The following is a 20510-nucleotide window of genomic DNA, read 5'->3' on the forward strand; positions in this document are numbered from 1 at the left end:
GGGCAGTCCTCACCCAAACAGAAAACCAGGTGGCCTCGCACTATATCAGCAAACAGGGAGGGACAGGGTCAACCTCGCTATGCGAGGAAGCTTGCCACATGTGGGAGTTCTCCAACTCCATTCAATGCACCATCCAGGCAACTTACCTCCTGTGGGAGCAGAACGACCTGGCAGAAAGACTCAGCCACCAGCTGGATCCCGATGAGTGGTGTCTCAACCCAGCGGCGATTAAGAAGATCTTCAGCACCTGGGGCACACCGAGCATCGACCTGTTTGCAACCGAACCGAACTCAAAATACTCGACCTTCTGCGCAAAGAGATCAACCCATCTCCATCTCAGCCCCGACGGTCTGTCTGTGAGTTGGAACACCCTAAGTCCTGCAGAAGATTCTTCAGGACAGAGCAACGGTGATCATGATTGCCCTGATCGGGCTCCTGCAACCATGGTTCCCGTTCTGGCAAGGGATAGCGGTTCACCCACCTCTCACCGCTCCAGATCAGTGCAGTTCTCATTACCCCCTCCACCACGACCTGCGTTCCTTAGCCCTGACCGCATGGATGATGAGAGGATGAACCTACCACAAGACGTGGAGCACACTCTTATGGCAGCCAGAAGACCTTCAACCAGAAAACGCTATGGGTTGAAAGGGAGAAGGTTCCGCTACCAGTGCACAGACACGCAGCGAGACCCCTACAACTGCCCCATACCGGACATCCTGCAGTACATACTGAGCTTATCTCAGGGGGACCTAAAACCCACTTCCATCAAGGTCCACCTAAGTGCAATCACGGCATACCACGCTGGCCTAGACAGCAAACCAGTGTCGAGGCATCCAGTAATCACAAAATTTCATGAAGGGACTGTCCAATCAGCACCCACCGGTCAGACCACCACTGCCCGGATGGGACCTCAACTTGGTGCCGCATCATCTCACCTCGACCCCTTCAAACCTTTGGGGGAGGCAGATCCCGTATTCCTGGCTGGGAAAACCCTGATCATCGTGTCTACCGACACACTCCCTCATGAGAACAGGGTGGTACCCAGTACCCACCCCCGATTCTTGCCGAAGGCGGCTTCAACGGGCCTCCCGGCACTCTACATCTCCCCACAGGGAGGCACACTGCCACCTCAGCAACACCTCCTGGACTGTGTGCGGGCCCTGACTATGCAGCAGATTAGACAAGCCTCAATTGTTCGTCTCCTACGACCAAAACAGACCGGGACTTCCGGCCACCAAACGCAGGCGCGCGCGCTGGATATAAGAGTGCATCCCCTTCACCTATAGAAAAGCGCAGCATCAACCGCAGGTGGGAGCCAACGCCCACCAGCGCAGAACCATAGCCAACACAACGGCACATCTGCACCACACACCAATAGGGGACATCTGCGATGCAGCCACTTGGTCCTCCATGCACACCTTCACCAAGCACAGGTTCCCTCCCAGGAGGGACAGCAACCACTAGCACAGCCTTGACAAACACTGATCAAGTAGGGTGTTATAAATATCGACAAACACTGTTCAAGTAGGGTGTTATAGATATTGATTAAGTAGGTCTTCCAGCACTCCTTCTAGACTGAATGTGGAATAGGCAAGTATGAATTCTCACATGCAAGTACGATTTGTCACTGTTGACCAGTTGGTTTCTCACTGTTCATTGATTGTCATTGACCAATTTCACTGTTCTGTGAGTTAAGTAGGTCTTCCAGCAATCCTGTCTAGTCTGAAGGTGGAATAGGCAAGTATGAATTCTCATATGCAAGTACGAATTGTCACTGTTGACCAGTTAAGAATTGTCACTGTTGACCAGTTGGTTTTCTCACTGTTCATTGATTGTCATTGACCAGTTTCGCTGTTCTGTGAGTTAAGTAGGTCTTCCAGCACTCCTGTCTAGACTGAATGTGGAATAGGCAAGTATGAATTCTCACATGCAAGTACGAATTGTCACTTTGGACCAGTTGGTTTCTCACTGTTCATTGATTGTCATTGACCAGTTCACTGTTCTGTGAGTATTATTGCTCAGTTAACACAGCACTTTATCTAAAACCTTGTTTCCACAACCTTACCTGCTTTGCCTGATTACCCTGCCCGGCTCGGCCTCCACAGCCAGGCGAGGGATGCACAAAGCGCTAAGGCGCAGGTCCAGTCGGTACATCCCTCGGCTAGGGAGTCACCCATATGTGGCTGACTCATCCTGCTTGTCCTAGGAGAAAGTGTAGTTACTTACCTGTAACGTAGGTTCTCCGTGGACAGCAGGATAGTCAGCCACACAACCCACCCGCCTCCCCATACGGCCGACCCGGCCACAGCTAGGAACATCCTGGGGATTAGGGGGAAGCAGGGGGAAATGGGTAGGGCTCGGGCATGCCCAGTGGGGCCCGGGCACTGCACATGCTCAGAGAGAAAAAAAAAAAAAAAAATCTCTCTGAGCTATTGGAGAGCTTATCCGCAAATTGGGAGGTGTTGGGACAACACCCATATGTGGCTGACTATCCTGCTGTCCACGGAGAACCTACGTTACAGGTAAGTAACTACACTTTGTGGGCCCACCAGGACAGATAGGGAAAATGCTTGAGTACCTGATTGTAAAAACCACTTAGATAACCTTGATAGGCAATATATAAAAGCCTAATAAACTTGAAACTAAAAGTGGCACAGACCTCAGGGCAAAAGTTTTCCCACTTTTAGTCTCAGCATAGGGTCCGTCAGAGCTAAAGTGTCACGGAGGTCTGTCAGAGCTATAACCTAGGCTGAGACTAAAAGTGGCGGGGGTGCTGGGTTAGTCTAGTTTCTATTTTGGTTCTGCTTTGTTGTTATTCCACGGTTGCCTGTACTTTGTAGGTCGCTTTTCTGTTTGAAAATAAAAATTGATTACACATAGAAAGTGGCACAGACCTCAGATTTTTAAGGACGTGCGGGTTTAGATCCACGAGGTCCGCGTTTTACCCCTTCCCTCCAGGGACATCACAGCCTGTACAGCAGGGGTGTCAAAGTCCATCCTCGAGGGCCGCAATCCAGTCGGGTTTTCAGGATTTCCCCAATTAATATTACTTAAATCTATCAAAAAAAAGTATTCTAAGACTCCAGCTAATCCAGAATACTGCAGCCAAACTGATCTTCTCAAAACGCAAGTCTGACCATGCCTCCCCACTCCTTGCCAAACTTCACTGGCTCCCAATAATCTCCAGAATCCATTTCAAATGTTCCTGCCTGGCTTTCAAGATCATTCACGGAATCCTGCCTCCTCTTATCCCACTGTCTTTCAACTCCTCCAGTCCCGACTCCTCCAGAACTGCCCAAAGGCTTAAACTAGCCTTCCCCTCTCCACGCGGCATTCACTATTCAGGCAAACTGGGAAAATCCCTTCTCTTCAAAATCACAGGTCTTTGGAACGACCTCACCACCCCGCTGCGGAACCTGAGCTCCCTTCAGTTATTCCGCAAACAATTGAAAACCTGGCTTTTCAGCAAATTGTAGCTCTATCCTTCCCCCCTTTCTCTCCCCCCTTCTACACATAAGTTCATGTAATCCTTTTTCTTCTTCTCTACCCACTATTTTAAGTTCTTGGAAACCGTGTCGAGCTCCATTCTCATGGAGATGATGCGGTATATAAACTTAAGGTTTAGATTAGATTAGATTAGAATATGCATGAGATCTATTAGCATACAATGAAAGCAGTGCATGCAAATAGATCTCATGTATATTCATTGGGGAAAACCCGTCTGGATTGCGACCCTCGAGGAGGAAATTTGACATCCCTGCTGTACCGTTTTCAGGATATACACAAGAAATATACAGGAGCTAAACCTGCCTACATGCAAATACTCTGAAAAATCTACAGGACTTAGATTGCTCAATTTCAAGTCGGCACTGCAGTTTTAAGTTTTAACTCGAGAAGTGCTATAAGAGAAATACCTCATTTGGCAAAATTTCCAGCAATAGGATCCGCAATCTCTCCAGGCTCTGGTTGATCCGATCTCGGCGTCTTTTCTCTACCAGGGGCTTCAGAAGCTGGGAAACAAGGGTGAAGGGAGTCGGGGAAGCAAAGTGCCCAGAAATAAAAAAAAAAAACAGCAACAATAATAACGGATAAAAGAAAAAAAGAAAAAGAAAAGAGCACATCTCTGCCAAATGATAACTATAAATTGCGGTGTGCATGGCATAGTCGATGCACACGGCTGGCGCACAAAACAACACGCCACGTGCTTACGGCGTCCCTATCTCGGAGAGCTTACAAGGGAAAGGAACTTGCAGTTGATCCAGATGTAAAAGAAGATATATAATACAAGAAATATTTGAATAACCCAGAATACGAGAGCAAAGCAAAAATATTATTGTACGCGCTTTTAAAATTCCAAAAGGTCGTAGATGTTATGAAGCAATGATAATGGATCTAAGCCCTCCTTTTACTAAGCTGCATTAGCGTTTTTAGCGCATGAAGCGTTTTGGCGTGCGCTAAACCCGCGCTACCTTAGTAAAAGGAGCCCTAAGTTGAGAACCCAGACAATGTAACTTAAACGGAGGTAATATTCGACTTAATTTAGTATATGCGGTCCCGAAAGTTAGTCAAAGATGATGTAAGACAGCGAAAGGATGCCTATACACCAGGAGTGTCCAACCTTCGGCCCGAGGGCTGCATGCGGCCCCGTGAAGTATTTTGTGTAGCCCCGGTCGAGGGCGATGCAGTGTTTTCCTCTGCTGCCCCTGGGTGTTTACTGTCTTGCCGGCTCCCTCCTCTGTCTTGCTGGGGAAGGGGTAAAACACGGACCTGATGGACCTCACGGATCTAAACCCGCACGACCTTAAAAATCTGAGGTCTGTGCCACTTGTAGTTAGTTTCTGGCTCTGACAGACCTCGATGACATTTTAGCGCTGATGGATCCTAATACTTTTCCCTCCCTATGCTGAGACGGATCTGTCAGAGCTAAATTGTCATCGAGGTCTGTCAGAGCCAGAATCTACAAGTGGCACGGACCTCAGATTTTTAAGTACGTGTGGTTTTAGACCCGCCAGGTCTGTGAGGTCCGTGTTTTACCCCTCCCCATCTTGCTGCAGCGTTTGTGGTTCATAGACAAAATTGCGCGAGACAACGGTGCCCTGACAACTGAGCGCAGACAACTGAGCGCAAGGTTGATGGCGCGCCGAAGAAAAGCACTATTTTAAAGGGTTCCGATGGGGGGTGTTGGTGGGGAACCCCCCTATTTTACTTAACAGACATCGCGCTGGTGTTGGGGGGGGTTTGGGGGGGTTCTAACCCCCTTCATTATACTTGAAACCAAACTTTTTGCCTGTTTTTTAGGGAAAAAGTTCAGTTTTAAGTATAATGGGGGGTTCCACCCCCCCAAACCCCCCACAACGCCAGCGCAATGTCTGTTAAGTAAAGTGGGGGGGTTCCCCCCCACACCCCCCGTCGGAGCCTTTAAAATAGTGCTTTTCTTCGGCGCACTGTCAACCTTGCGCTCAGTTGTCTGCGCTCAGTTGTCAGCACGCCGTTGTCTCACATGATTTAGTCCCGTCACCGCGTTTGCGCAGCCCCAGAAACATTTTTTTTCTGGCCAATGCGGCCCAGGGAAGCCAAAAGGCTGGACACCCCTCTACCTTGGATTAGGTAGGGAGCTAAAAGGAACTTGGATCATATGGGTCTGATCTTGTAATGTTTTATTTTCCTATAAGTAATTGTCCAAGAAGAAAACAATTCATTCACACAAATATATGCTTTCTTTAACATCTGGATCAACTGCAAGCCCCTTGCGCTCGGACTTTCCTTATAAGCTCTCCGAGATAGGGACGCCGTAAGCACGCGGCGTGTTGCTTTGTGCGGCTCGAAGAACGCGCAACAGGTAATCCAAGGACTATTTTGAATAACCCAGGATACCAGAGCAAAGCAAATGATTTGGTGGAAATCTTTATTGATTTTCCAAACTTTGGTAGTACAATACAATTGGTAAATCATAAAACACTGCATAGAACAAACTCACAACGATACAATTATTACACGAAACAGTCGTTTACTCCCATCCTCATTAAGCAAAGCAAATAATTACTCCAGGCTTTAAAAATTCCCAAAAGATGGTAGATGTCAGGAAGCAATGATAACGGATCTAAGTTGAGAACCCAGATAATGTAAACTTAAACCGAGGTAATATTCAGCTTAATTTAGCATATGCAGTCCCGAAAGTTAGTCAAAGATGATCTAAGGCAGATAAAGCATGCCTATACAATATTTCCCCCTCTCCCTTGGATTAGATAGGGAGCTAAAAGGAACTTGAGATTTTTTTTCCCCCCTATAAGTAATTGTCCAAGAAGAAAAGAATTAATTCACATAAATACCTTTTTCACGTTCTTCAAGGCTCCCTCCTCAGCAGGCATTTTCATAACTGCCAGAGGCAGAATTGAATATACCGGATAGCCTGAGGTTTGTCAATGGCCAACTAGGATAAGCTGAAGGAAGGGGGGTCCCAAGATGAGCCTGACTGGTCTGGAGGCTGCTTTTATACAAAGCTGGGGAGGGGGGGGGATGTCCCGATCTTCTCCTTGTCCTGCCCCAAATCAGAGGCTAAATTCAGTAGGTTGGGGGAGGGGAAAATCCCTAATACCACCATTATCACATGATACCTTTTATGGCTTCCCTCGTAATCACTTTTATCCAGATGTTACGCTCAGTAATCGGCCTTCACGCGACCTTCCTGGAGCAGCTGTTATCTGCTAATACCTGTAGACAATTTGTAATGGGAACATTTCTAAAAAGACTTCTCTTCTTTGGGATTTGGCCCATGAAGGTTTTTCGATCGCCTTTCCTGAAGCCAACTTTTTGGGTTTTGTTGTTGGGTGTTTTTTTTTTTTTTTTGGGGGGGGGATGTTAAAGCCGACCGATTTACCCCCTTGACATTCTCCCAAACCTAAATCATTAAAATTTCCCAAAGTCTCTGGCAAAGCCTGGTTTTCCTTATTCAGTGCCTGAAGAGAGCTCAACCTTGACACCTTTTGAAAGCTGGTCCTGTTTCATAGTTCAGTTATGAATCCAACTAACAGGGGTGCTACTGTGGAATTCGTCATCAGCAAAGCCTCATCGAGTCCTCCCGCCTGTACAAGGCTCAGCTGGAGAAGGACTGAGAGGGAGACGTCTTAAAAAGCTGGGAACATGGAATACACGACTGTATTTAAATATTATACCTGTAAAATATACAGGGTATAACACTGCATGAAACTAAAAGTCCCCAAGGCTGAGAATTTTAAATGGGATGGGGGAGGGGGTGTTGGGAGGTGCTTTATCGTGTTTGTATTGTGATGATAACTGATTATTGATTTCTTTGAATTTATATATCTACAGTGTATTAACTGAGTTGCGATGATATTCTTTGTAGGATTTTTGTTCTGTATATTTTATTTTTTTTTTTAAAACTCAATAAAAATGATTGAACATTAAAATTCTCAGCCTTGGGGACCTTTGGCTACCACTTTGGTCGACTTGAATATGTGATAAAGGGTCTCCTAGAACTTGGTTTGTTAACCCTTTGAAGTTATAGGAGTCCCTTTATCACATATTCAAGTCGACCAAAGTGATAACTGCAATATTTCGAGGCCCAAAATGACAAATATTCCTCCAGTGGTGTTTTACGATCAAACAATTATTTTTTATTGATGTAAAAAAACCCAAATATAATCACCAATGGCAAATTTAGGAATATAGCTAATACAGGGGCGTTTTATAAAGAGGACGCCTTTTTTAAAAATCTTTCTCTCTGCCTTTGGGTGGTTAAGTCGAAAACATTGGAAAAAGCCCGAGAGAGGCAGCCCAACAATTGCTTAAGTATGGTTGTTTGGTTATATGTATATACATTATGTATTAATACAAGCTGCTATTGGTGGATATTATTGGTCTTATCATTTATTGCATATATTATAACATACATTTGTTACCTCACAATAAGGGTCATGTATCTTTCCTTTTCTTAGATTTCCTTACACATCCAGGGTGGGAGGGAAATGTATTTTGAGGATTTAAATTACTTAATTATAATATTGTAATCACATTATATGTCCTATTGTATTAATAATTGGGAGGAGGATGGGAGAAAATGATTGTTTTATATGTTATTTGTGCAGTTAATGGTGCGTTTTATGCAGTGTTTTATGTTCAATTCATTGTATTGCACTGTCAAAGTTTGAAAATCAATAAAAATTAAAAAAAAAAAAAAACCCAACCCATTTATTATAGCTATTCTTATAGTTTAGCAATAACTTGATGAAGTTCCTGTTAGGAAAATTTACTCCATCGCACAGATATTTTACCAGTTTTTGTTTTGTTTTGAATAGTTGCTCCTAGAGATAAGCGACTACATCGTGGGCTTCATGAAGAAGCCGTTTTCTTCGAATCCAATATCGCTCCGAAATTCTCCAGCTGCAAAAAAAAAAAAAAAAAAAAAATCATCCGTTCCTCTCCTCCACTTCATCTTTCCTGTCCGCTCCTGTGCGGTGAAGGCCGGGAAAGAGGTATAGAAATTAAGGGCTCCTTTTACGAACGTGCGTTAGGGCCTTAACGCGCCAAATTCCGCACGCTAAATTGCCCCGCGCGCTAGCCGCTACCGCCTCCTTTTAAGCGGGCGGTCGATTTTCAGCTAGCGAGCGCTAATCTTCTGCGTGCGTTAAACCCGGTAGCGCACCTTCGTAAAAGGAGCCCTAAAAATACTTATTATCGTTTTTGTCTCTATGAATGAAAGCTTTGCTAGAATTTCCCATTTCCTAGCTTTGCTGCATAGTGTCTGTGTGTGGTCAAAATATAACATTTCCAGGTGAAAGCTAAGGGTTCTAAAAACTGTTAAGAAGTTAAAAAATATATATATGATTTATTATTATACACTTATGGACTCCTTAGGCAGGGACTTTGCCAGCACACGGCTGTTTTGGGGCGTTGGAATTGCATCTACGAAGGGGTGCTTAAAAGTTCTTAGCCCAACCAACCAACCTCCTAAATTCTGAACGTTATTATAGCATAGGGCGCAATATGGGAATTATTCCATGATTTTATAATAGGACTACTCGTAGAATAAACTTATTTAATTATCCTTCTTTTAAATCATGTAAATACAAGAAGTTTTTTGACAGAATTTTATCATTCCAGGCCGCCAAACTGAATACACTTCTCCCTCCGTATTCGCTGTGATAAGGGGATTAACAGAACCGCAAATACAGAAAAGATTTGGGGGCCATTGACAGAATATTGTAATGATTAGACACATTTTCTGCACATAAAGTAGATATAAGATTGGGAAGGGGGGGATGTATAGATTTATTTTGAAGAAAAGGGAGGGTGGCGGAAGGGTCTTTAATTTATACATTTATGTTGATAATAAGAAAGATTTTCAAGTGTTCTATATGAATCAATTGTTTTATTATCGTACACTTGTTGTGAGATGTAAAAATGAATAAAGATTTTGGAAAAAAAAGAACCGCAAATAACTTTTTCATATGTTATTCGCTGTTTTCTATTAAAAACCATCGTGGATAGGGTGAAACCGCGAATAACATGGCGGGAGACCTGGCCTGTTCCTGAAGGAGAGGCAAAGCACGGTGAAGAAAGCGCCGGGAATCGGCGATTTTCTCCGTAAACGCATGGAATCGGCGATTTCTCTATGCAAGCTGATGTAATTTGGGGGGGAGGAGCCAGCAAGCTAAAAACCGCGAATAATCGAAACCGCGAATACGGAGGGAGAAGTGTATATGGCTTGGAAGATTAATACTTGAGGCCACTTCCTATCTTGATTTTAGAAAATTACTAAAAACACGCCTAATTGATATGCTTTCTTCCTAGTTATGTTACTGTCAAATCTATCATGATTTTTATAGCTTTTTACTTGCCAATTTGAGCTATCGTCTTAACTGTTACTGATTTTGCTTGATGCATTCTTTTATTGATTGTTTTTATTCTGCACTAGATATCAAATGTTAATTCTGTATCTTAATTATCTGCTCTATGTATCCTTGTTGTGAACCGCTTAGAACTTCCGGCATAGCGGTATACAAGAAATAAAATTATTATGTGCAGAAAGAAATATAATATTAACTATATTGTATTAGTGTGTGAGGGTTCCCACGCAAAACAGGCTGTAAAGCCCCTTTGGTCTGAGGCTGGGGGAGGTGCTGTAACTTATGATCTGTCAAGTAGTGGGGTGCACATCTTTCTGACACTGCAGTGTGGGGTGGGATGGGGAGGAGTGCAACCTGTATTTTTCTGGCACTGGGGGGGGGGGAGGAGGTCTTTTGTCTTGGGATGGGGGTGGTGGGGGGAGTCTATCTTGTTCTTCTGGCAGTGGGGGTGCAGCTCGTGTCTCGGACTTTGATGTGGCCGCTTTGGCACTAGAGGATGGAGCAGCTCTGGGAGGGAGGGGGGGGGTGCTGGCATGTGACAGGTTGTTTGCATATCTCAAGCAGGCGTCCTTTGCCACCTGGCCCTGAGCGAAGTGAGAAAAGGACATTTGGAAACTCGTGGCTTGCACACGACTTCCTGCGCTACCGCTCAGAGGGGGACAAGGAAGGAAGGCAAAGCATGGAGAAATGGTTTTCGTCTAGGGAAAGCCATCCTCTCGGACATCAACTTCTCTTTGCTCTTGTCCCCTGTTTCTCTTTATGTCTCTATGAGTTCCTGCTTCTGTCTCTCTATGCATCAGCCTTTCTCCTTATCCCACACACCTCAGTTCATAAATGCCTATTACTTCTTCAAACATGTCTAATTTCTCTGTATCTATATAATCTCCTGGAACAGGCATCATTCCCTTTTTTTTTATTATAATTTTGAATACATTACAATATCCAATAATTCCAAAGGAAAAAAGGAAATCACAGAAAAACAATACATAATCAAATCATACGTACAGAATTCCTTTTAAGCCCACGTTAATGGGGAGAACATGTTACTATTTCTAATCAAATAAATTCAAGAAAACTAAAGGACAATAATTCTCGGTTCATACTAAACAACCTTGAATCTTTCCTTACTAAATGGGATATGAATTTAATTCCTCCTCTTATTCTCAGCTGGATGAAACAAACTCATTTCTGTTCTCTCGCTACTAAAAATTGTTGTAGTTGTATAGGATCCCAAAAGGCATACTCAATATCTTGTAACTTAACCAAACATTTACAAGGAAATTTCAGGCAAAAAGATGCCTCTAGGGCCAAAACTCTATCCTTCAATTTCAGAAATTCTCTCCTTCTCAATTGAGTGGTTCCAGAGACATCCGGAAAAATCCTAACTAAATCTCCACAAAATTTCATTAGCCTGTTTTTAAAGTAAAGTTTCATTAATAACATCTTATCCATCTCGCTCATGCATGTTATCACCAGGGTGGACCGACTCTGGATCACATCCTGAGTGTCTTCCAAAAATTCAGTCAAATTTACATCATTCCCATTTTTTGTCCCACAAAATGAAAAGCCAGGTCAATTGATGCAAAAGCAATGTTTACAAGGGGGCTGGGGGATACTGTGCTTTTAAACTGGAGATCATCTCGCTTTATAGTTAGCTGAGCAGAAAATAGGTTGGAATTAGTTGATTTATGGCCCTTGCCTGAAGCTGGGAGGGGGGAGGGGGCAATGCTTTAAAAAAAATCCATAGCCCCATGCTAAAAGGTGTTAAAGCTCTGGATCAAAGGGCTCTTTGGCCGCAAGGAAAGGAGGAGCAGGCGAAGTTTCTCGTGGGAAGATGCTCCCCTAGCACATGGCTACCCTCAGACATGCCAAAATGTTTTCTCTCGGGTTGTAAGAAGTGACACCGGACTTGAGAACCTGCCGTACCAAATGACCGTGTAAGCCGGGTTGTTCCCAAGTGCCACCCCTCAAGTCACATGTTGTATGCTGACCCTTGGGAGATCATGTCCTATATAGACAGGAGGCTCCAGCATCAGTCACTAAACTGAAAAACAGACAAGATCATCCCCAGCACTATAGCTGACAATATATGCTGTGGATGGGCAGACTGGATGGGCCATTTGGCCTCTATCTGCCATCAGGTTTCTATGCTTCTATGCCATATGAGAGATTATTACACCAGTTCTGTCTAGGACTGGGTAAAACGTGGATCCCATGGACTTCGCGAATCTCTACCCCAGGGCCTTATAAAGAAAGCAACTGTGGCACGGGGTCAGCAGGGATCCTTGTTTTAACTCTCGCAGACCCCATGTATCCTCATTTAGCAAGTGTAGAAGTTAAAACACAGACCTCATGGAACTGAAAGCACATGGCCTTAAAAAGAAAGTGACCGTGGTGTGGGGTCCCCAGGGATCCTCATTTTTTTTTAAACTCCCACAGAGCTCATGGATCTAGCTCACTCTGCGTAGGGCAGGGATCTCAAAGTCCCTTCTTGAGGGCCGCAATCCAGTCGGGTTTTCAGGATTTCCCCAATGAATATGCATTGAAAGCAGTGCATGCACATAGATCTCATGCATATTCATTGGGGAAATCCTGAAAACCCGACTGGATTGCGGCCCTCAAGGAGGGACTTTGAGACCCCTGGCGTAGGGTTACCATATGGCTCCAGAAAAAGGAGGATGGCTTGAGAACTCCGGGTTTTACTTCTACTTAAAGCAATGGAAGTAAAACCCGGATGTCTCAATGTGTCCTCCTTGTTCTGGAGCCATATAACCCTATATGGATCCTTGCTTTAATTCCTGCAGACCTCACGGAGCCCACTGGAGGGGATAGGGTGAGGATACATGGGATGAATGGGATCCGTGAGGTCCACAGGAGTTAAAACAAGGATCCCTGCAAAGCCCACACCATGGCCACTTTCTTTTTAAGACATCTGTAAGGTCTGTGGAATCCTCATTTACAGGCCTATCACAGATAAACTGAAATTATAAATCGCAGCTGTCAAAATATTCAAGCAGATTTTTAAGGTTGTGTAGGCAGGGCAGGATTAATTCATCGAGGGCCCCTAGGCACACAAGTACACTGGGTCCCCTGCCTCGCCCCACCCCACCATGCGCCCAGGCAGAAACAGGAAGCTGCGTCAGAGGGAAGCTTTGGGCAAGCAGCACCGCTTGCACAATTACAGTTCCCGTTGCCTTTCTTACCCACGTTGCTTGCTTGTCTTACTTTCCGTCGAGGGGGGGAGGGGGCGCATTGCCGATCGGGGTGGGACCTGCGTTGCCGATCGGGGAAGGGGCCCTGTGTTGCCAATCGATGCTGGAGGGGCCTATCGCCGTTTGGAAAAAACAATGTTGATGCCCTCTTTCATCGGGCCCCCCTGACCGTTTCGGGCCCTAGGCACGTGCCTATTTGGCCTATTGGTTAATCCTGCCCTGTGTGCAGGTAAGATCCTCAAGGTCTGTGTTTTACACAGTCCTTGTTGGTGTGCGAAACAGCATTTAAACCGTGGCTCCCTTGTTTTCTGCTTCCTCACCGTGTTTATCCTTTAACCCTGTGCATCTCAACCTTTTTTTTTTAAGCTCTGACACACTAAACAGAGCAAATGTTTTTCGAGGCTACATTATAATTGAAATTATAAAACTGCGAAAACCAACAAAGAATTACATTTCAGAGTTATTTATTGAAAGTTCTTTAAGCTATGTTTGGGTAATTGTAACAAAAGTAGATGGAATTGCGAATCAATGCGATGGATGTGCTTTATTTTGAATGCACTTGTCTGAGCAGTTATATCCTCACACACACCGATGCTCGTAAGACTGACAGACTCTTGTGTACGTGATGTATATGTCATCTAAACTAAACTAAAACTTAACTTTATATACTGGGTCTATAAGCAGAGGAAGCTCGACACGGTTAACAATAAATAAAAAAAATAAGCTGAAATACAAGATTAAATTTTTATTTATAACAATTTTTATTGAAAGAATCAAGTAAGAAATACAATGAGATAATACAGAAATATATTCATGACAATAAGAATCACAATAATAATATTTCATACATATTTATATCGTTCCTCCAAATTAAATTTCCATATGAACTAAACCATTCTTTTATATACCCCTCTTAATTCCATCTCTTACCCCCCCTACCTTCCCCTCCAAATGGAATCCCCCACCCCGGATGAAAGCTAACAAAAATAAAGAAATTAAATAAATATCTGGAATGATAATTAGATAACCTAAACGTCATCTTAAATCATTAACAACCAAACTTCTTATTCTTGGTGAAAGATTCTGAATATAAGAACATAAGAAGTTGCCTCCACTGGGTCAGACCAGAGGTCCATCGCGCCCAGCGGTCCGCTCCCGCGGCGGCCCATCAGGTCTATGACCTGTGAAGTGGTTCCTGACCATTTCTATAACCTACCTCTGCTTCTATATGTACCCCTCAATCCCCTTATCCTTTAGAAACCTACCTAAACCTTCCTTGAACCCCTGTACTGTGCTCTGGCCTATCACAACCTCCGGAAGCGCGTTCCATGTGTCCACCACCCTCTGGGTAAGAAAGAACTTCCTAGCATTTGTTCTAAACCTGTCCCCTTTCAATTTCTCCGAGTGACCCCTAGTACTTGTGGTTCTCCACAGTCTGAAGAATCAGTCCCTGTCTAACTTCTCTATGCCCTTCAGTATTTTGAAGATTTCTATCATGTCTCCTCTAAGTCTCCTCTTCTCTAGGGAGAACAGCCCCAGCATTTTCAACCTGTCAGCGTATGAAAAGTTTTCCATACCTTTTATCAGTTTAGTCGCTCTTCTCTGGACCCCCTCAAGTACTGCCATGTCCTTCTTGAGGTATGGCGACCAGTACTGGACACAGTACTCCAGGTGTGGGCGCACCATTGCACGATACAGCGGCATGATGACTTCCTTCGTCCTGGTTGTGAAATCCTTTTTAATGATACCCAACATTCTGTTCGCTTTCTTTGAGGCTATCGCACACTGTGCCTATGCTTTCAATGTTGTGTCCACCATCACCCCCAGGTCTCTTTCAAGGTTGCTCACCCCTAGCAACGATCCCCCCATTTTGTAGCTGAACATTGGGTTCTTTTTCCCTACATGCATGACCTTGCATTTCTCTATGTTAAAACTCATTTGCCACTTTTTTGCCCACTCTTCCAGTCTCGTTAGGTCCCTTTGTAGGTCTTCGCAGTCTTCCGTGGTTCTAACCCTGCCGCAGAGTTTGGTGTCATCAGCAAATTTAATAACCTCTCCAGGTCGTTAATAAATATATTGAACAGGATCCCAAACCTCCATAAAAAGACGAGTTTTTCTAGGCGAATGTCGAACTTCCAAACTCTAAAATATAGAAAAGTTATTAAAGATTTATGTAAAGATTGAAAAGAGCTGGGATGCCTCAAAATTAAAGGAAGTTCATTCCATAATTGGGGAAATTTAAAAGCCAGAGAAAAATTATTGACTCAAATTCTTGACTCCTTGAGTTCCTTTCCTAAAAGGGAGGGAAAGTTTAAATCGGTGAGTGCCTCTCGCATATGAAAATCTATAAACATTCCATAAAAGAGGAACAAAAATACCATATAAAATGTTGAAAATCATACAAAAACATTTAAACTGGATTTTGAGATAAACCGGGAGCCAGTGGAGACTCAAAAGCAATGGAGTCACGTAGTCAAAATTGCTGTTTCCATAAATCAACTTCTCAGCGACATTCTGAATCAATTGTAGTCTTTGGAGGCATCTATTCTAGTGTATACTTATGATGGGAATTTTTAAAAATAAAGTATAATTCTGGAATCTCTTCGGGGCACACAGTTTTAGAGACACTGCTTTAACCAAATCCTGAAAAACTATCTCTTAGTATCCTTCAAACACCAATATTCTTTAAAAATAATTGTAGAGGGGATATGAAACAGGAGACATTGGCCTAGAAGGGAGGGGGCGGTCCACCCCAGGCTCTGCCTTGGTGGGGGCACCCATCCTCCTCCCCCCCCACCCCCGTCCTTCTTTAATGTTCACGGTGTGAGCAGCTATCCCAATCTGCTGTTCGTGACGGCTCTTCCTCTGACATCACTTCCTGGACCCGTGCCTAGGATGTGACATCAGATGAAGAGCTGGCATGAGCAGCAGGATGGGGTTAATGCTCATTTTGGGAACATTAATGATGTACAGGGGAAGGGGTGCGCGCGTGCGGCAGGAGGGGACGGGGAAGCAGTGGATGGAGTGGGGGACAAAGAGAGTGGGGGAGGGACGCCATCCTCTCACCCTCACAATGCCACTGACAGGAGATTCTATATGTTTGTGTCATGCACACACACTGAATCACCCTGAGCGTGCACAGTGATTATTCTCGTGTACCTAGACTACACGTAGAGTAGACCCAACTGCACAATATCCATCTACACACAGATCAGTGGTACATATAGGTCCTGATTCTAATAACGGTTACGTAAGTTAGGTGGCAGTGGGCGCCCTAGTGCTGCTTAACTTAATTGGTTTAATCGGCGAACTAATTGCACCAATTAAAATGCCGTTAAAATAATGGAGCTGCCCGTAGGTGCCTCCAAAAACGGTGCCGTTGTTCCAACTAAGAAGGCACCTTTTAACTTTGGAAGAGATCATGGATGCCGTTAGGGGCCTCTGTAGACCCAGGTCTCATCAAAGGTAGGCACCAGAAATGTAGGCCTTCAAGACCCTACATTTCTGGCACCTACGTTGAGTGATTGCCCGTGATTAGCACTGCTTTTATAAGTGGCCGCCAATTTTGGCGCCTTTCGGAGAATCTGGCCCATAGAGTCGATATACATTGTACATTACTGGGTCAGACCAATGGTCCATGCAGCCCAGTAGTCCGTTCTCGCGATGGACAATCCAAGTCCCTAGTACCTGGCCAAAACCCAAGGAGTAGCAACATTCCAGTCAGAGTCATTTATGCTGCTGATGGAAATGTCTCTACAAAGTCAGTTTCTTAGTCTTGCCATTTGATTGCTGATTTGAGATGTAATTAGTGCTCCTAAAGCATGTAGTGGCTCTGTGGCACAATGGATAGCGCATTGGACTTCTAGTTGGTTGAAGAGATTCAAAGGTTGTGGGTTCGAGTCCCACCAGAGTCATTTATGCTGCTGATGGACATGTCTCTACATAGCCTCTTTCTTACCTGTTGATTTGAGATGTAATTAGTGCTTCTGAAGCAGGTTGTGGTTCTATGGATCAATGGATAGCGCATTGGAATTCTAGATGGTTAACGAGATTCAAAGGTTGTGGGCTTGAGTCCCACCAGAGACATTTATGTTGCTGATGGACAAGTTTCTACATAGACAGTTTCTTGCAGCTTGATTGCTGATTTGAGATGTAATTAGTGCTCTTAAAACCTGTGGCGTAATGGATAGCGCATTGGACTTGTAGTTGGTTAATGAGATTCAAAGGTTATGGGTTTGAATCGCATCAGAATCATTTATGCTGCTGATGGACATGTCTCTATATAGCCTCTTTCTTACCACTTGATTGCTGATTTGAGATGTAAATAGTGCTCTTAAAGTAGTGGCTCTGTGGCGCAATGGATAGCGTATTGGACTTCTAGTTGGTTGAAGAGATTCAAAGGTTGTGTGTTCGAATCCCACCAGAGTCATTTATGCTGCTGATGGACATGTCTCTACATAGCTTCTTTCTTACCACTTGATTGTTGATTTGAGATGTAATTAGTGCTTCTGAAGCATGTAGTGGCTCTGTGGCGCAATGGATAGCGCATTGGACTTCTAGTTGGTTGAAGAGATTCAAAGGTTGTGGGTTTGAATCCCACCAGAGTCATTTATGCTGCTGATGGACATGTCTCTACATAGCTTCTTTCTTACCACTTGATTGTTGATTTGAGATGTAATTAGTGCTTCTGAAGCATGTAGTGGCTCTGTGGCGCAATGGATAGCGCATTGGACTTCTAGTTGGTTGAAGAGATTCAAAGGTTGTGGGTTCGAATCCCACCAGAGTCATTAATGCTGCTGATGGACAAGTGTCTATATAGACAGTTTCTTGCCGCTTGATTGCTGATTTGAGATGTAATTAGTGCTTCTGAAGCAGGTTGTGGCTCAATGGATAGCGCATTGGACTTCTAGTTGGTTAACGAGATTCAAAGGTTGTGGGTTCGAGTTCTGCCAGAATTATTTATGTTGATAATGGACATGTTTCTACATAGACAGTTTCTTGCTGCTTGAATGCTGATTTGAGATGTAATTAGTGCTCCAAAAAGTATATAGTGGCTCTTTGGAGCATTGGACTTTTAGTTGGTTGAAAAGATTCAAAGTTTATGGGTTCGAATCCCACCAGAGTCATTTATGCTGCTGATGGACATGTCTCTACATATCCTCTTTCTTACCACTTGATTGTTGATTTGAGATGTAATTAGTGCCTCTGAAGCAGGTTGTGCCTCATGGATAACTTCTAGTTGGTTAACGAGATTCAAAGGTTGTGGGTTCGAGTCCCGCCAGAATTATTTATGTTGCTGATGGACAAGTTTCTACATAGACAGTTTCTTGCTGCTTGAATGCTGATTTGAGATGTAATTAGTGTTCCTAAAGCATATAGTGGCTCTGTGGTGCAATGGATAGCGCATTGGACTTCTAGTTGGTTGAAGAGATTCAAAGGTTATGGGTTCGAATCCCACCAGAGTCATTTATGCTGCTGATGGACATGTCTCTACATAGCCTCTTTCTTACCACTTGATTGTTGATTTGAGATGTAATTAGTGCTTCTGAAGCAGGTTGTGGTTCTGTGGATCAATGGATAGCGCATTGGAATTCTAGTTGGTTAACGAGATTCAAAGGTTGTGGGTTCGAGTCCCGCCAGAATTATTTATGTTGCTGATGGACAAGTTTCTACATAGACAGTTTCTTGCCGCTTGAATGCTGATTTGAGATGTAATTAGTGTTCTTAAAGCATATAGTGGCTCTGTGGTGCAATGGATAGCGCATTGGACTTCTAGTTGGTTGAAGAGATTCAAAGGTAATGGGTTCGAATCCCACAAGAGTCATTTATGCTGCTGATGGACATATCTCTACATATCCTCTTTCTTACCATTTGATTGTTGATTTGAGATGTAATTAGTGCCTCTGAAGCAGGTTGTGGCTCATGGATAACTTCTAGTTGGTTAACGAGATTCAAAGGTTGTGGGTTCGAGTCCCGCCAGAGTCATTTATGTTGCTGATGGACAAGTTTCTACATAGACAGCTTCTGAGACTGGAGTCAGTCCAGAGAATGGCCACCCGGATGGTTTCGGGACTCAAGGATCTCCCGTACGAGGAACGGCTGGATAAGTTGCAGCTGTACTCACTTGAGGAACGCAGAGAGAGGGATGACATGATCGAGACATTCAAGTATCTCACGGGACGCATCGAGGTGGAAGAAGATATCTTCTTTTTCAAGGGTCCCGCGGCAACAAGGGAGCATCCGTGGAAAATCAGGGGCGGGAAACTGCACGGGGACACCAGGAAATTCTTTTTCACTGAAAGGGTGATTGATCGCTGGAATACTCTTCCACTTCAGGTTATTGAGGCCAGCAGCGTGCCTGATTTTAAGGCCAAATGGGATAGACACGTGGAATCTATTCACAGAGAAAGGTAGGGGAGAGTCATTGGGGTGGGCAGACTAGATGGGCAGTGGCCCTTATCTGCAGTCTATTTCTATGTTTCTATGATTGCTGATTTGAGATGTAATTAGTGCTCCTAAAGTATGTAGTGGCTCTGTGGCACAATGGATAGCGCATTGGACTTCTAGTTGGTTGAAGAGATTCAAAGGTTGTGGGTTCGAGTCCCACCAGAGTCATTTATGCTGCTGATGGACATGTCTCTACATAGCCTCTTTCTTACCACTTGATTGTTGATTTGAGATGTAATTAGTGCTTTTGAAGCAGGTTGTGGTTCTGTGGATCAATGAATAGCGCATTGGAATTCTAGATGGTTAACGAGATTCAAAGGTTGTGGGTTCGAGTCCCGCCAGAATTATTTATGTTGCTGATGGACAAGTTTCTACAGAGACAGTTTCTTGCCGCTTGAATGCTGATTTGAGATGTAATTAGTGCTCCTAAAGTATATAGTGGCTCTGTGGCGCAATGGATAGCGTATTGGACTTCTAGTTGGTTGAAGAGATTCAAAGGTTGTGGGTTCGAATCCCACCAGAGTCATTTATGCTGCTGAAGGACATATCCTCTTTCTTACCACTTGATTGTTGATTTGAGATGAATATAGTTAGTCCATCCTTCGGATGGATTTCTAGTTTGTTGGAGAGATTCAAAGGTGGGTTGGAGTACCATCAGAGTGATTTATGCTGCTGCTAGACATTTTTCTACAAAGCCAGTTTGTTGCCACTTGATTGCTGGTTTGAGATGTATGTAGTTTTTAGACCCTCAACAATAACTGTGACACACACAAAAAATATTGAGAAACTTGACTATCATGCAAATCTAGTGTCTATATTGGAACACTTGGAGAATTATCATAGGGGTCTCAAGTGCTCACAGCTAAAAGCCCAATTTATATTTTAGGCTGATAACCAAAGTGAGCTATCATTGAACCCATAAATTCTCCTATTTTAAATTCTTTTTAGATTCTCTTTTTTTATTTTAAAATTTTTATCAAAAACT

At 43.8% G+C, this 20510-nt stretch overlaps 7 non-coding genes across 7 annotated transcripts; all 7 read left to right on the top strand.

The window, feature by feature from the left end:
• The first annotated feature begins 16906 nt into the window (after positions 1–16906).
• TRNAR-UCU lies at positions 16907–16992 on the top strand. Its single transcript is given in 2 exon segments — positions 16907–16943; positions 16957–16992. It is a non-coding gene; the product is annotated as a tRNA-Arg (tRNA).
• Positions 16993–17421: 429 nt separating this feature from the next.
• Positions 17422–17507, top strand: TRNAR-UCU. Its single transcript is given in 2 exon segments — positions 17422–17458; positions 17472–17507. It is a non-coding gene; the product is annotated as a tRNA-Arg (tRNA).
• Positions 17508–17600: 93 nt separating this feature from the next.
• TRNAR-UCU lies at positions 17601–17686 on the top strand. Its single transcript is given in 2 exon segments — positions 17601–17637; positions 17651–17686. It is a non-coding gene; the product is annotated as a tRNA-Arg (tRNA).
• Positions 17687–17779: 93 nt separating this feature from the next.
• TRNAR-UCU lies at positions 17780–17865 on the top strand. The gene is given in 2 exon segments: positions 17780–17816; positions 17830–17865. It is a non-coding gene; the product is annotated as a tRNA-Arg (tRNA).
• A 593-nt stretch (positions 17866–18458) lies between these two features.
• TRNAR-UCU lies at positions 18459–18544 on the top strand. Its single transcript is given in 2 exon segments — positions 18459–18495; positions 18509–18544. It is a non-coding gene; the product is annotated as a tRNA-Arg (tRNA).
• A 1063-nt stretch (positions 18545–19607) lies between these two features.
• TRNAR-UCU lies at positions 19608–19693 on the top strand. Its single transcript is given in 2 exon segments — positions 19608–19644; positions 19658–19693. It is a non-coding gene; the product is annotated as a tRNA-Arg (tRNA).
• A 272-nt stretch (positions 19694–19965) lies between these two features.
• On the top strand, positions 19966–20051 carry TRNAR-UCU. Its single transcript is given in 2 exon segments — positions 19966–20002; positions 20016–20051. It is a non-coding gene; the product is annotated as a tRNA-Arg (tRNA).
• The last annotated feature ends 459 nt before the right edge of the window (positions 20052–20510 follow it).

This window comes from Geotrypetes seraphini, chromosome 16, assembly GCF_902459505.1.
Source record: "Geotrypetes seraphini chromosome 16, aGeoSer1.1, whole genome shotgun sequence".
NCBI classification, from domain to species: Eukaryota; Metazoa; Chordata; class Amphibia; order Gymnophiona; family Dermophiidae; genus Geotrypetes; species Geotrypetes seraphini.